Source organism: Choristoneura fumiferana, chromosome 16, assembly GCF_025370935.1.
Source record: "Choristoneura fumiferana chromosome 16, NRCan_CFum_1, whole genome shotgun sequence".
NCBI classification, from domain to species: Eukaryota; Metazoa; Arthropoda; class Insecta; order Lepidoptera; family Tortricidae; genus Choristoneura; species Choristoneura fumiferana.
The window spans coordinates 14,163,885-14,178,169 of NC_133487.1; positions in this window are offsets into that span (position 1 = coordinate 14,163,885).

Here is a 14,285-nt window from a genome sequence, read left to right on the forward strand (position 1 = left end):
GTATAGTTGTAAATTAGTAGTAATTTTAGTGTAATAGTTTCTTGCAGAGACACATGAAAAAATAATAGATACCTACCTACCTATTAACAATATAGTTATAGCATTATGTGTAGGTAAACATGAGTAGTATGTACACAGTCGCCATTACGACTCCGGCGAATTGATAAGTAATATTTCTAAATATAGTATAATAATAATAATATAGCGGCATAGAATCTTGTTTGTCTAGCTAGACACAAACATAAGACAATTTTAAGTTAACTTTCGTACTAAAATTATTTGCCGGTAGGTAATTAATCTAAAATAGATATCGACAACCCTAAGCGTCCGCGTCGGTTCTTTTTTTCTTTTAATTGAAGTGTCTCCTCTTGTTTCTGATGTCCTATAAATCGTGCAAAGGTTAACCGGAAATATCCCTTTAAGAGATAAGTTTGGCTTTGTACATCTCTTTCTCTTGTTATCTATTAATTTTATGTACAAGTTTTTCGTACAAGAAAAATGAAGTAAATAAGAAGCATTTGTTATATTCGATTCGATAGCTTGTTTTGACAGGACAAATTGGAATTCTTCAATTTCGCTGTTAAATATAAACCAATAGATAATACACTTCTAGCAATTCCGTTTTTAAGGTTCCGTAACTCGAATGGAAGAAACCCCCGCGTGAAGGTGAACCTCCGCTTACCTTTAGGTATGCATGGAACCCTCAGTGCGCAAGCGCGATTCATACTTCGTGCTTTTGTAATATATTGTAGTCAAGGGAACAACGCCGACTCGTTTGTTACAAAATAATGTTATCAAAATAATGCTAAGAATAACATTTAGAATTGAAATGAAATGTTCGAGCGGGAAAATAAATTATAACTACCTTTCACGTCACTCTTGAAATTGGTAAAAAGGAATAAATATAATACAATAAACAGTACTGGTGTGATGATTTGACTTCCTGTTATAAGTAATAGATATTTATTTTGGTACTAAATTGCTATTATCCAAATAGTCCCACTCTCCCACTCCTTTTTAGGGTTCTGGAGCCAAAATGGCAAAAACGGAACCCTTATAGTTTCGCCATGTCTGTCTGTCTGTCTGTCTGTCCGTCCGTCCGCGGCTTTGCTCAGGGACTATCAATGCTAGAAAGTTGTAATTTTGCACGGATATACATATTATGTAAACTATGCCGAAAAAATAGTACAATAAAAAAAAATTAAAATATATTTTTAGGGTACCTCCGATAGACGTAAAGTGGGGGTGATTTTTTTTTCTCATCCAACCGTATATTGTGGGGGATTGTTGGATAGGTCTTTTAAAACCATTAGGGGTTTGCTAAGACGATTTTTCGATTCAGTGATTTGTTTGCGAAATATTCATTTATTCATTCAAATTCATGTTCATTTACAAAGATGGTCGTTACACAGATGGTCAGTACATGAAACCCTGTTCGGGTATAGAATGTCAGTAACTAACAATTATTAATTACACATTAATTTGTCTTTATCAATAATTTAATGTCAATACAATTTATGTTAATATTAGATGTTAATTTTTACTACTATTACCAATTATCAATTACTATTATTAAATAAATAAAGATTTTAGCGTTTCAATATCGAATAGAAAATAATAAAAATGAAGAATATATAACAATGTCCATTAATGCATGATATTTATGTCAGAATTGGTCGTTTAAAAAGTCGTCAATTTTATAATAACATTTTTTAATGAGGAGAAATATTCAACTTTAAAGTGCAAATTTTCAATAAAATCGAGCGCCCCCCCCCCTCTTAATGTAAACCCGTGAGTGGCTACGGAACCCTATTTCGGGCGTGTCCGACACGCTCTTGGCCGGTTTTTGTATTGTTACAATATATCGTGGCATTTCACATGAAACTAACGTGAGACTCACTCATATTTAATGAAATAAATCCGGAAAACTCACGGTAAGGTGTGCTTCTCTAGAAATAGAGCTAAATTGACCGATCGCACTAGTTAAAATTCACGATATATTATATTTAATTATTTTTCTTTCATTCCGGATAACTCACGTCACGTCTTAAATCGAGTTTAGCTTAACATGTTTGGGGAGAGAGTGCGCGTGTTGCAGCATCCGCATTCTTCCGGATCCGGATTTTTCTCGGAGCAACGCGATTCTGCGGCTGCTACGAATAAGCGCAAAACATGTTGAGCTAAACTCGAGTTAAGACGTGACGTGAGTTATCCGGAATGAAAGAAAATAATAAAATATAATATATCGTGAATTTTAACTAGTGCGATCGGTCAATTTAGCATATCGCCTAATTCTAGAGAAGCACACCTTAAGGGCGCGCACTACCTCAGCTCGAATCCCGATTTTGCCCCCGCCTCACCGCACCGCATCGCTCGTAGCACGCACACAAGCTCGCGCGTAAATGTACGGCGCGGAAAAGTCACTCAAGTTCACGAAAAATCCAAATCCAGTAACATAACAAAACTACTACTTACCTGGTAACTTTTACATTATAGACGAGTATAATTATTTATAATCAGATACAATTTTACTTAGTAAAATAATTACTATACGCGGAAAGTAATTACTGTATAGCCTGTATGTGTGCGTGTGTGCGCTGAATGCAAGCGACGCAGCCTACCCGTCCGAAAGCCAAAGCGAGAATGGCCAGGGGGCCGGCCGGGAAGCAGGAGCGGCCAGCGGTAAAATGGTTTTATGTACGGTAGTTTAGGTATCTCTGTTTTACAGGGAATACAATACATTTATTAAAAAAGTGCAGCTACCATCACCTACCTTGTCATTAGTACTATTGTAATCCAAAGTTTTAAGTTGTAATTCGTAGTATTTTTTGAATATTAGCCGTTTATTTTTATATTTAGAGCCAACTTTGCGATTTTTTTCTATCGAGAAAATTTTACCGAATCGTGTTTTCGCCACTGGACGTCAGTAGAGTTAGCCCTTAACTTTGCTGTATATAAGTTTCCAAGGGATTGCTGCAGTCATGTTGATAAATTAAGAGGATCATATTAAGCAAATTGAGATACTGTAGGCCCTTAATAGCTGAGTAGGTATACCGGGTGTGGCCTGTAATACGAGCAAACAATTAAAATATAGATCGTCCTCATCAAACCAAACAACATTAGTTCAGCGACTTTTAAAAGTAATGGAGTCTTTGAATTTACCTTTTTCAATAAAATTAAATACTTTTATCAATGTATCGTATATGTATACTACTATTTAAAGAAACCATTAAAGTAGCTTTATCTTTTTGTTTTACGATAAAAGTACGACTAAACATGAAGTAAATAAACCCTGACAGAATCAAAATAAAACACACTTTTTGAATAAATTTTACTTACCTCATTTAATTTTAATGACCAAAAATGAATTCATAGCCCTTTGTCCACCTAAATCACGGTATCACAGTAATTTTGTATTATAAATTAATACGTGATAGGTTTTGATTTTTGTCACAATGTCGCAATGAAATTTCAAAACATCAGAATCTCAGAGCCGACAAACTTGCGGACGCTAGGTGGCGCTGATGTCGTGCACAGAGCCAATACTGGCTAATATTTTGATAAGACTGTTTAATTTCAATGGCAAAATCAATAGACCATTTGAGATAAATATTCGCATTTTTGATTAAGCAGATGAATATATTTTTTTTTTATTCTGCTGGGTGGAAAACGAGCAAGTGTATCTCCTGGTGGTAAGAGATCACCACCGCGCACAAACATCTGCAACACCAGGGGTATTGCAGATGCGTTGCCAGCCTAGAGGCCTAAGATGGGATACCTCAAGTGCCAGTAATTTTATCGGCTGTCTTAATCTCCACGCCGAAACACAACAGTGCAAGCACTGCTGCTTGACGGCAGGATTAGCGAGCAAGATAGTGGTAGCAATCCGGGTGGACTTTGCACAAGGACCTACCACCTGCAAAAAATGATGTAAGTATCACGGTACAGATCAATACGGCCAGTGCCACTACCATGAGTTTACACTGACCGTACTCGATAGCGACGACGTAAATTATTTGTAGAGGCGCTGTACAACTCTCCATACAAATAATTTACGCCGTCGCTATCGAGTACGGTCACTGTAAACTCATGGTAGTGGTACAGAGTTAATTAAAGTTCCAGATGCATTAAGAACACGTGGGACACCCACGCCGGTGCTTCTTCTTACAAACTCGAATCAAATACTAAATATTCCAGTTAAGAAATAGGTTCCACAAGTAAACATCCTTACTAATATTTCCTACAATTCCAGTAGATAATGAAGAAAGTTCATCCACCTATGACAATATAGTAACGTGTTTTTTTGAACGCTAATGATACGTAATTAGAAACATGGTATACAGTACTGACTATCTAATCACTGAGCCTAGGAGTCATGATGATAATTTTATTGTACCACTACTTCCTAATATTATAAAATTAAATACGAGTAAGTGTATGTTCGTTTGTTTGTTACGCTTTCATGCTTAAAGTACTCAATCGATCGCGACTAAATTTGTTATCAAGATAGATTGAGAACCTGAGTAGGACATGAAATAGTTTTAACATGGTACCCGCAGGCGCGCGATAAACGAATTCAATGCTGATTAAGTCGCGGGCAATAGTTAGTTAGGTATCTTCTCGTATAAGCAGGTTGCTGAGGAACGACAATTATAAAAAATGTTTCAAAATGGCTCAACCGACCAACTGTACAAGATCTTGTACAGTCGCGAATAATAATGGTCACCCAGAATACAAATTATGACATGTGCGTGGTTATTATTTAAAAGACTTTTATTTTCATTCAGTCAAAAATAACGCCGTCCTAAATTGAAAAGGTACTAACATTAAATTTGAAATGCAAGTCCTCTGTGATTCAACAGTCTGATGACAGTCACATATCAGAACTTTTACTTTTAATGACGCAATAGATTATCTTTTATTACAGTCTGTGCGCATAATTTTATTCCGTAACCACTTATTGAGGCCTGATGAGGGCGAAATTGTACGTTCCTTTGTATGAACGTCACTCGTTTAATAATTATATCGCGAACGAATTCACTTTCGAAGGTTCGAAGATAAAAGATTACGCTACTGGCTCATAAAGATACGAAGGTTGCATCTGATAGAGAAACTATTAATTATACTAACTCATTAGAGATTGAGCAAGTTTTGATGAGAGTCCAATTTTAGGTCAATGGTGTTCACAAACAATCGAACGGTTCTATCCACGTAATCAATACAGCTACCAGTTTAAAGATCATTAATATAATCTTACTACTGCTAATGAAGATGTCGCAACAAAGTTAGTTCGATTCCAGCTCTTACAACCCACTTGTGACAGCTATTTTAGCTATGAATGTGTCAAAGTTGTGCTGAAAACACCTGCAAGTTTTGCCAAGAGTGCAGTCTCATAGCAAGTTTCTGAAATTAGGAGTATGCCATCTTAAAAACACTTGGGAATTTCCGTGTTCTCCGTGCAGTTTGCTATCGTAAATTATGGCAAACTTTGAGAAGACTCTCACTGCTGGATACTAACAAAGTTACCTACTAAGGTATGTAAAAACTTTAGTGAATATAAAACATGCTATATATTTTTATATACGTGCCAATTTAGGGAGAATTTTTTAAAACCAGGTTCGATAATTTAGCAGTTTTAAAACCACTTAAGGATTGTATCGTTGTCAATCATCATCTGTCCTCAGACACCTAAAAATTCCGAAAACCATAATGAAAAATTGTCGATCATTGGACAAAGAACATGGCATCTGTTGAATGGGCTGGCCCCCGGCGTGCCCAGCCTGTAATCATCGGACATTTTGAAGAAGGTAATTGGTCCACTAATGAGCGACCGCCTACGGCACCGCTCCAGTTTACGCAACTAAAATCACCAATGTCACTCATGATGCACGTTTTGTCACACGCTAATAATAATACGGTTAACAGCGAACTGGCCGTTAATGGAACAACAACAACGCAAAACGGGATCGAAAACAGAAAACGTGTCTCTTCTATTTTCCACGCTAGCCAAAATCTCGGGCTAAAGCTAGTTTGTTATTAATGTGCATGAGCCCTGTGACACCATGCTACACCAAAGCTCAAAATGTGGCCATCAATATTTGACATACCTATCACTTCATATTTCTTGCTTGACTGATATTCTAACTTACTAACACTTCGCTTAGCTATTTTTAGGGTTCCGGAGCCAAAATGGCAAAACGGAACCCTTATAGTTTCTTCAAGTCCGTCTGCCTGTCTGTCCGTCCGTATGTCACAGGCATTTTACTCAAAAACTACAAGATATATATATATGAAATTTGGAGTACAGATGTCTTGTCAAAGCCGCTCTTTTGAAAAGATAGTAAGGTTTCTCAAAAACTTTTTTGGTTAAGTGAAGATTTCCGGAAATAATCGCTCCCAAAGTAGCAAAAATTGTGTCCCCCTCCCCTCTATCTTGTAAACCATTTTTCAAAAAAATATGCAAAAAATATGGAAAGATAACGCTTAATAAATACTTTAAACGAAAATTCCTTTTCTGGTAATAAAATCTGGTGTTTTAATTGTGTTATAACGCACATAATATTACTCGATTTTTTTAATGGCTACGGAACCCTATCTTGGGCGTGTCCGACGCGCTCTTGGCCGGTTTATGCTTTTTCTCTTATATCTATTTCGCTGATTTGCTGACACAGATGGAGATCTTCGTTGTATCCTACAGATTTTTTGACGACCAGATGGCCTAGTGGTTAGAGAGCCTGACTACGAAGCTTGAGGTCCCGGGTTCGATTCCCGTGTCGGGGCAGATATTTGTATGAAAAGTACAAATGTTTGTTCTCGGGTCTTGGGTGTTTAATATGCATTTAAGTATGTACCTATCTATATAATTATATTTGTCCGTTGCTTAGTACCCATAACACAAGCTTTGCTAAGCTTGCTTTGGGACTAGGTCAATTGGTGTGAATTGTCCTGTGATATTTATTTATTTATTTATATTTATCCTACAGATAGACTTGATTATAAAACCCCGCCTAACCCTAGAACTCGTAATATGTGCAGATGGTACCAAGCAACATCTGTTTAACCTTCATACTTTAATGCTCTGAAATTTTGCTCAGTTTGCCCATGAAATGGCGCAGCGAAAAATTGTTTTGCATAATACCCGTCGGATGACATTGTAGCTTTGAGTTTTATGTCGCCTCCGTAAGACTAAGTTTGGGTGTTAAATTTAAAACTCTTAAGTGTTAAGAGCTGCAGTTTGTGAAGACACAGTGTTGGTAAAAATGTCTTATACTATGTTGCCAGCGTCCTACTTAATAAACTAAAACAATTTATTTATGTACCTGGTTTAACGAAATTGGAAAAGAGTTTTGATTCTTAAAACCTATAAATATTCGATTTCTCTGTCTCTGTTAGAAACCATCATACGGTACTCATACAAATATATTTCATACTCGTATTTTTATTGTGCTTTCCTATTTATTTTTAGCTTTGCATCGAGATCGCGCTGTCGCATATTTCGTGTTCTAGAGTTTTTTACCGTACCACGGCAAAACCCTCTATAGAAAACCTACAAGACATTGGCAAAATAGTCCTCCGATGGACAGAACCATTACAATTTTTTGGGGATTGCCATTGTATTTTTATATCTTTTATTTGTTCTTCAAATGTTTCTGCTTTTAATAAAAACTGCATAATAATAACTCAGATCCTATTACAGCAAAATAAACAATATTCCATATCTCTATCAATATTTGCCCAATACGGTCAGCATACAATCATGATGTCAACATACTATTGGTGAACATCGATTATGGTGTTTAGATTTCATGACTCTGTGTTATTTTTAGTAATGGTGCGCCACCATGTTTTAGAATTTCAAGTGTTTGGATAACGATATGCACGGCGCGGAAGCTGTTTGTTTTCCAACAACGGATACGATGTGGTTTTATTGGTGTTTATTTTGTAGATTATTGCAATGTAGGTATCGCTTTAATTTTTGATTGCGACTTTGTGTTACTTGACGAGATGATTTAAATCTAAAAGTAACCTGGGAAAGACAACTTTACTGCGGGAAGTAGTGGAGCCTCCTAATAAAAGTTTTTAAAAATTAAGCATATTTCTTTTATAAAAAGAACTTGCAATTGGAAAAGTTATGCTAAATATACAGATTTATCGCAAATAATTGTTATTTCCAAAACTTTTTGACTTGACTAAAGATTGATTAGTTCAAAGAAGTCATGCATCTATAACGAACCTAAAATGTGTATCCATTTGTAACACATTTAATATCACTTTTTTTTAATCTATCATTTCTCATATCTGGCTGCCGTACATAACTCTAAAGTGCCGCATTAATAAGTTCACTCACACACATCAAGTCCAACTATAACAGATCATCGTGGCACACCCTTACACAGGTACAGCGTTACCTTTTCATGTGGTTAATTATGAAGTGTACCAGCGACTGCAATAAGAGGCTTCTGTAATTTAGTAGCGGCAAACCAGTCTAATAACTATCTAAATTTACGGCACCACTGCCTACGCTAAATGAAATCGAATAGGCGAGCAAATTTACTGCTGCCTCAATGAGTTAATTGAAATGGTTATTAAAGGAGCTAGACGGCTTTAGAATTGTGAACATTAGCCTCTTAGAACACCTATTATTGTTGCATTGACAAGTGCTAGTTAATACTGCTGTATTTATATGTAAATTATGAGTTGTTTAGATCACACGCTTGTCCACTATGAATTAAGAACTTCGTATATAAAATTAATTTGCTTTGCACGTGTATTCAGGTTTTCTCACAACGTTTTTCTTCGTCCTAAAGCTCATGTTAAATTTCAAATTCTTCTTCTTGGTCGTCACACTCTTAGCAGAGTGGTCGTGGTCGTCACATCAGGGGTGGTGGCAAGCTTTACAATCCGTCGCAATTCCTCCCGTACTGCAGCCCTTCTCGAACACTCGTGGAGTGGACCGTTGATTGCAGCTTTAACTTGGTCCGTCCAACGCATGGGTGACCTGCCGTACCTAAAAGCCGTGCCGTTGTGAAATTTCAAGTTACGCATATAAAAAATAAAACAAAAAAAGCCGTGGTAGCCTGGTGGTTTGAACTATGGCGTCTCGAGCAGAGGACCGTGGGTTCAAACCAGAGCTCGCATCTCTAAGTAGCTTTCTATTAGTGAACCTTTTTTTCAGAATCGGTTTTTTAGAGTAGTTGCTTCTGACGGGAGTGCCAAAGTTCGCATACTCATCGCAAGTCATACCGTAATTTTTGTCCCAATCATCGTTTGTCATAATTTTTTTTCCCACTGAAACCTTACATTTTTCTGATATTATTAAATAGAAATGGTTAGGTTAGTTCTTGTTTTGTTTCAATAGATAAAAATATCTTATTGATTTAAAACTTCTTCTTTACATCAAATGACGAAACGTTGTACCGTGTCAATGTGCTCGATAGTCAAAATTACGATTTGATAAGATCGAATGATCAAGATGGATTAGAAACAGGTTCAGGTCACGGGTCAAAAAAAATTAAAAAGAGAAACAAACAAAAGAAATGTATGGTGAATTTAAGAAAGAACTACATTTTGTACAGCGGTAGGGACGATAATATGCGCGCCAATTTTCCGTTTCTTGCTCGTTCTGGTTCGACCTTGAAAATAATTTTTAATCGTTCTCCGCTTTAGAAATAACATGTATTTGGCAAAATTAAAAACAAACAGAAGTTTTTACAAAAGTTGCGACATTTTTCAAAAATCTTTTAAGTGATATATCTCCGGCACATTAACGTATTTAGACGTGTAAGTGTGGATGTTTTTATGCCGGCTCTTCATCGATTTCGTTACGATAATATCATGTTGTGACAATCGATTATTCACCGCTTGACGTCCCAAACTACATTAGTATCAATCAACGTCGAATTAATTAGATCAGATACGCCCACCTCCTTTACGCCGAATACAGTTGCATCCATATATCGGAATTTAGGAGCTGTCTTTGTGTTTAATCGCTGCGTTACTTCCTGTTAATACGTGATACCATTGATGTTGATGATGTCTGATTATTTTGTTCTTTTTTCTAAAAGATCAATGATTATGGTTTAATCTTTTTTTTATTTATGATTTTTTTGGCATTTTTTAAGTAGTCTCAATGTAACAAAAAGGGCGAGAATGGTGTAAAGAACGCTACGTATTGATTAAAATAGAAGGGACCTCTAACAATGCATACGTAAACTTAAGTACCTATTCAGCTCTTCAATTTGTGATGGACTAAACTTGAGACAAGTTAAGTATGAGTAATTAAAAAAAGACAATATATTATAATATAATATACAAATAAAGAAGAAAGAAAGAAGACATTTATTCACATTCACAAAGACACGCAAATACGACAAAATTTAATTATAACAATAAACAACCAAAACAAAAAAAACACTTAAATGAGAATACATGCACGATTTTAACAAATAAAAGTTTATAACTGTTAACATTTTGTACTTAGATCTTTCAATAAAAAATGGAATTGGAAAATATAGGTTGAAGGCATTAATTGAGTATTAATTAGCTTCGTAGAAAGTTCTGTAATCATCATTGTTTTACATATTGTCGTTGCTCGTCGTTTTCTGGCATCTACTCGTACCTTGCAATAAAAATAGTGCAAGTTGTATTACATTGCAAGATTGTAAAAGGTAACGACTTTGAAGTGGTCAATCGAGCGCAGCAATGCAATGCTACTTGCATGATTTTTCTCGCAGCTCGCAGGTTTAAACTGGGCTTAAGGATTGTATGGGACAGACGTTTGTAAAATCAGATCGTTTAAAAAATATAAATAATATTTTATTACACTTGCGTACTTAGATGGTCTAATTAATAAATATAATATATTAGCTGCTTACATATAATGTGATATTAATAGCACAAAATTAAGATATTATTATCTTAGTTGTCCATTTTGTTGTTATTTTTACCCCAAATTACGTTGATATGTTTTGTTTGCAATAATGACAGCGGCCTTGGCTAAAAACAATATAATATCTATTTATTTTGTATAATTTACGTAGGTACACTAAAAAACTTTTGAATTATTTCCTAAAGTGATTCCTAATATGCGTTGCTAGACCGAACTTAGTTTTAAAAACTCTATCGCCGGGTTCTTTTTATATTCAATATAAAATAAACAGACATACTGTAAAACATTAACTATTTTCTGATTAAAGCTGTCGGTCGAGGCATAGTAAAATACGGAATCTACTTCTCTTAAATCAATCAACTTGCATTTCCATACAAATGTAGCCGCAATGGGAAAGATTTTTACTGCGTTCGAACAATGGAAGTGTTTTAAGGAATTAACCCCTGGATTAATTATCATATTCACTGACCGTATATAATTACCCCTTTTTAATTAAAAGTTTGTAACTTAACGCTTTATTTGGCATTGAATGAGATTGAATGTACTTACTTTATACCCGGTTAGCGGCCGTTAAGATGGTTTAATCATTGCCTTTTGTTCCAGCTGTGCTGTAATTGTACTGCTTTTCTAAGCTTGTTCACCTTGTTAGTTGGTTTTGCATGCTTGAAAAAGAAATACACTTCAATTCAATTCAATTCAATTCTTAAAAGGAAAAAAAGAAATACACTTCTAGGTATGACGTAAAAACTTAACGGCGCCATTTTCATTGTAATTATCACAGTTTTGACGTAAGATGCTTGAATATTTCAATAATGACCAAAATGTTAGTTGACCGTTCGTCAATTTCCTAATATTTTATATCGTCTTGTGCAAAACGACTCTAAGAGTGTATGCCTACTTTTTAATTTTGTTGTTGCCTTAAGTTTTTTTACTAGTATTGTCAGACTACAGTTAGACTAGTAGCGGTGCGAAACGTCGATTTCAAGCGATAGTGCGACTTTCCAGTTACGCTTTTATAAACACGGAACTTTAAAAATATCTATAATTTCGAAACATATTTAACTTTCGTCTAAATGGTACAGATTCTTTGCTAATTAAGACCAGTAGATACACCGGGTAATAAATTGTTGTCTTAACATTCTTTAGCTATTTGATCGTAGGCGGTCTTACATAACATTATTTCACCAATACTGATTCTCATTATAATATCGGAGGCATTAGTTATTAGGTAGCCGATACACTGAGATACGGCGTATCGGGTATCAGATGTAAACGTGGGACAGGTTAACAACCTACGGCAGCATTCCGCCTTGCTTGGTTAAATGATGGTTATTTATAAGGAGCTGTGTTAACCAAAAATAACAATCTAACTACATACTATGATATTATAAAGGAATAACGGGGTTTGTATATTTGATTTAGAGTGATTCTTTCGTTGCCGATAAAAATAACATTGTAAAAATGTGTTTTTTATTTTTCCTGTAAAATTATTATGTTCCCCGGGGAGTAGCCCTATGATTGTTTAATTTCACGAAAGTTCAACACAAATTATACATCTGTACGGACAAAGTCACGGACAAAAGCTAGTGTAATTATAAAGTTAAATGACTTATTTTTGATTGTGTGGATATTATAATGTTTCAATAACCGTACGTGGTTTTTTTTAAAATTTAAAACATCATTTTAAGAGTGTTTAGATAGAACAAGTTCCGATAAAAGATACATAGATAGAGATATTGCATCACGTTTATTTATTTTTAGATTTTGTACCCTACCATTAATTTCTGGATTTAAAAATTCTTCTCATCTGGAAATAGGCCTCTTCTTTCTCTCTCCACCTATTCGAAATTTTCTGTTTTGCCTTTGCTCCAATGATCTCCCCACGAAACCCTACGTTACCCTTATAACTTTATACTTAACACGTAAATTAGAAGCTACAAAAAAGTAGTTACAATTTGTATTTATTGTGTGTACGTGTGGTAGAGTTTTAAATAACGCTCATTTCAAGGCTTAAAGACTCGAACCCTTAAGACTTCAGAGTCTTTAATTAAGACTCGACTATATAATTATTTGACAATTAAATTGGCTTTTTTCATACGTCTATGGATGCAAGAAACTGTCTTTGCGGGCTTTGAGTCGTTAAGCCCCGAGAGTCTTTAGGATTCGAGCCTTTAAGCCTGAAAATGAGAGTTTTTCACAACAATAATTGGTGGTTTTAACCACTCTATATATTTTAATTATATCTAAAGTTCCCATATAGATAATATTAAAGTGGAGCGCTGTTTACTGGCTATTTAAATGTGAATGCGATTCAATATCACCACGGTGTTCGTAACGAACGCCAGATATTTCTAATGGACGTTGCGACAAGACATGCGGCAAGATGACATCTGTGCAACTGTAGTAAGGTGCAAAGCTGACTAATGGGGCCGCCATGTTATGCTGTCATGGATTGAGTTGTGGTTTATGGCATAAAGTGAAAAGGTGAGTGGCACGATATTTAGCAACTGACACTGAATGGTGGAAACACGTTAAAAACAAGGTAGAATAGCGTATAATGCTGGTTGTTAGAGTATGACATAAAAGAATAAAAAATGTTGCATTACACTTTAAAAATGTGACAGTTATGAAAAATATGCCACCCTCATTTATGTTCTACTAAATATGTGTAGGGAATATTTTTAACATTTATAAAAAATATATAAAATTGCTTTATTGTAATACATATGTTAAGTTTATAGAAGCGTACAAAGCGTTTATAAGTATTATAAGTGAGGTAATCAAATAATTAGCCGTGTATATGAATAATACGAATGTTTGTTCTCGGGTCTTGGATGTTTAATATGTATTTAAGTATGTATTTATCTATATAAGTATGTTTATCCATTGCCTAGATCCATAGTACAAGCATTGCTTAGTTTTGGACTAGGTCAATTGGTGTCAAGTGTCCCAAAATATTTATTTATTTATTACATTAGCAGGCAGCAATAATAGCCATTGCCCTTCGACAGGTAAAAGCTACAATTTTGGATCAAAAATGCCACTTACATAATTCACTTGTTTTCGAATGAGTCACAATGTGTTTTTTCTAACACAGAAATCATTCAAATCCAGCAGATTTGGTAAACGATGACTTCATATCCAGCAGCGACGCATTCGAGTGACAACTGATAGGCTCCAGAGTCGCGTTCTGAATTCCTGATATATTACCTAACTGGATGTTTGCCAACTACAATACATAATCGATACAATCATCCCAGCCTATATACGTCCCACTGCAGGGCACAGGCCTCCCCTCAGAATGAGAGGGCTTGGGCAGTAGTTCCCACGCGGGCCCAGTGCGTATTGGGAACTTCACACACACCATTGAATTGCTTCGCAGGTTTGTGCAGGTTTC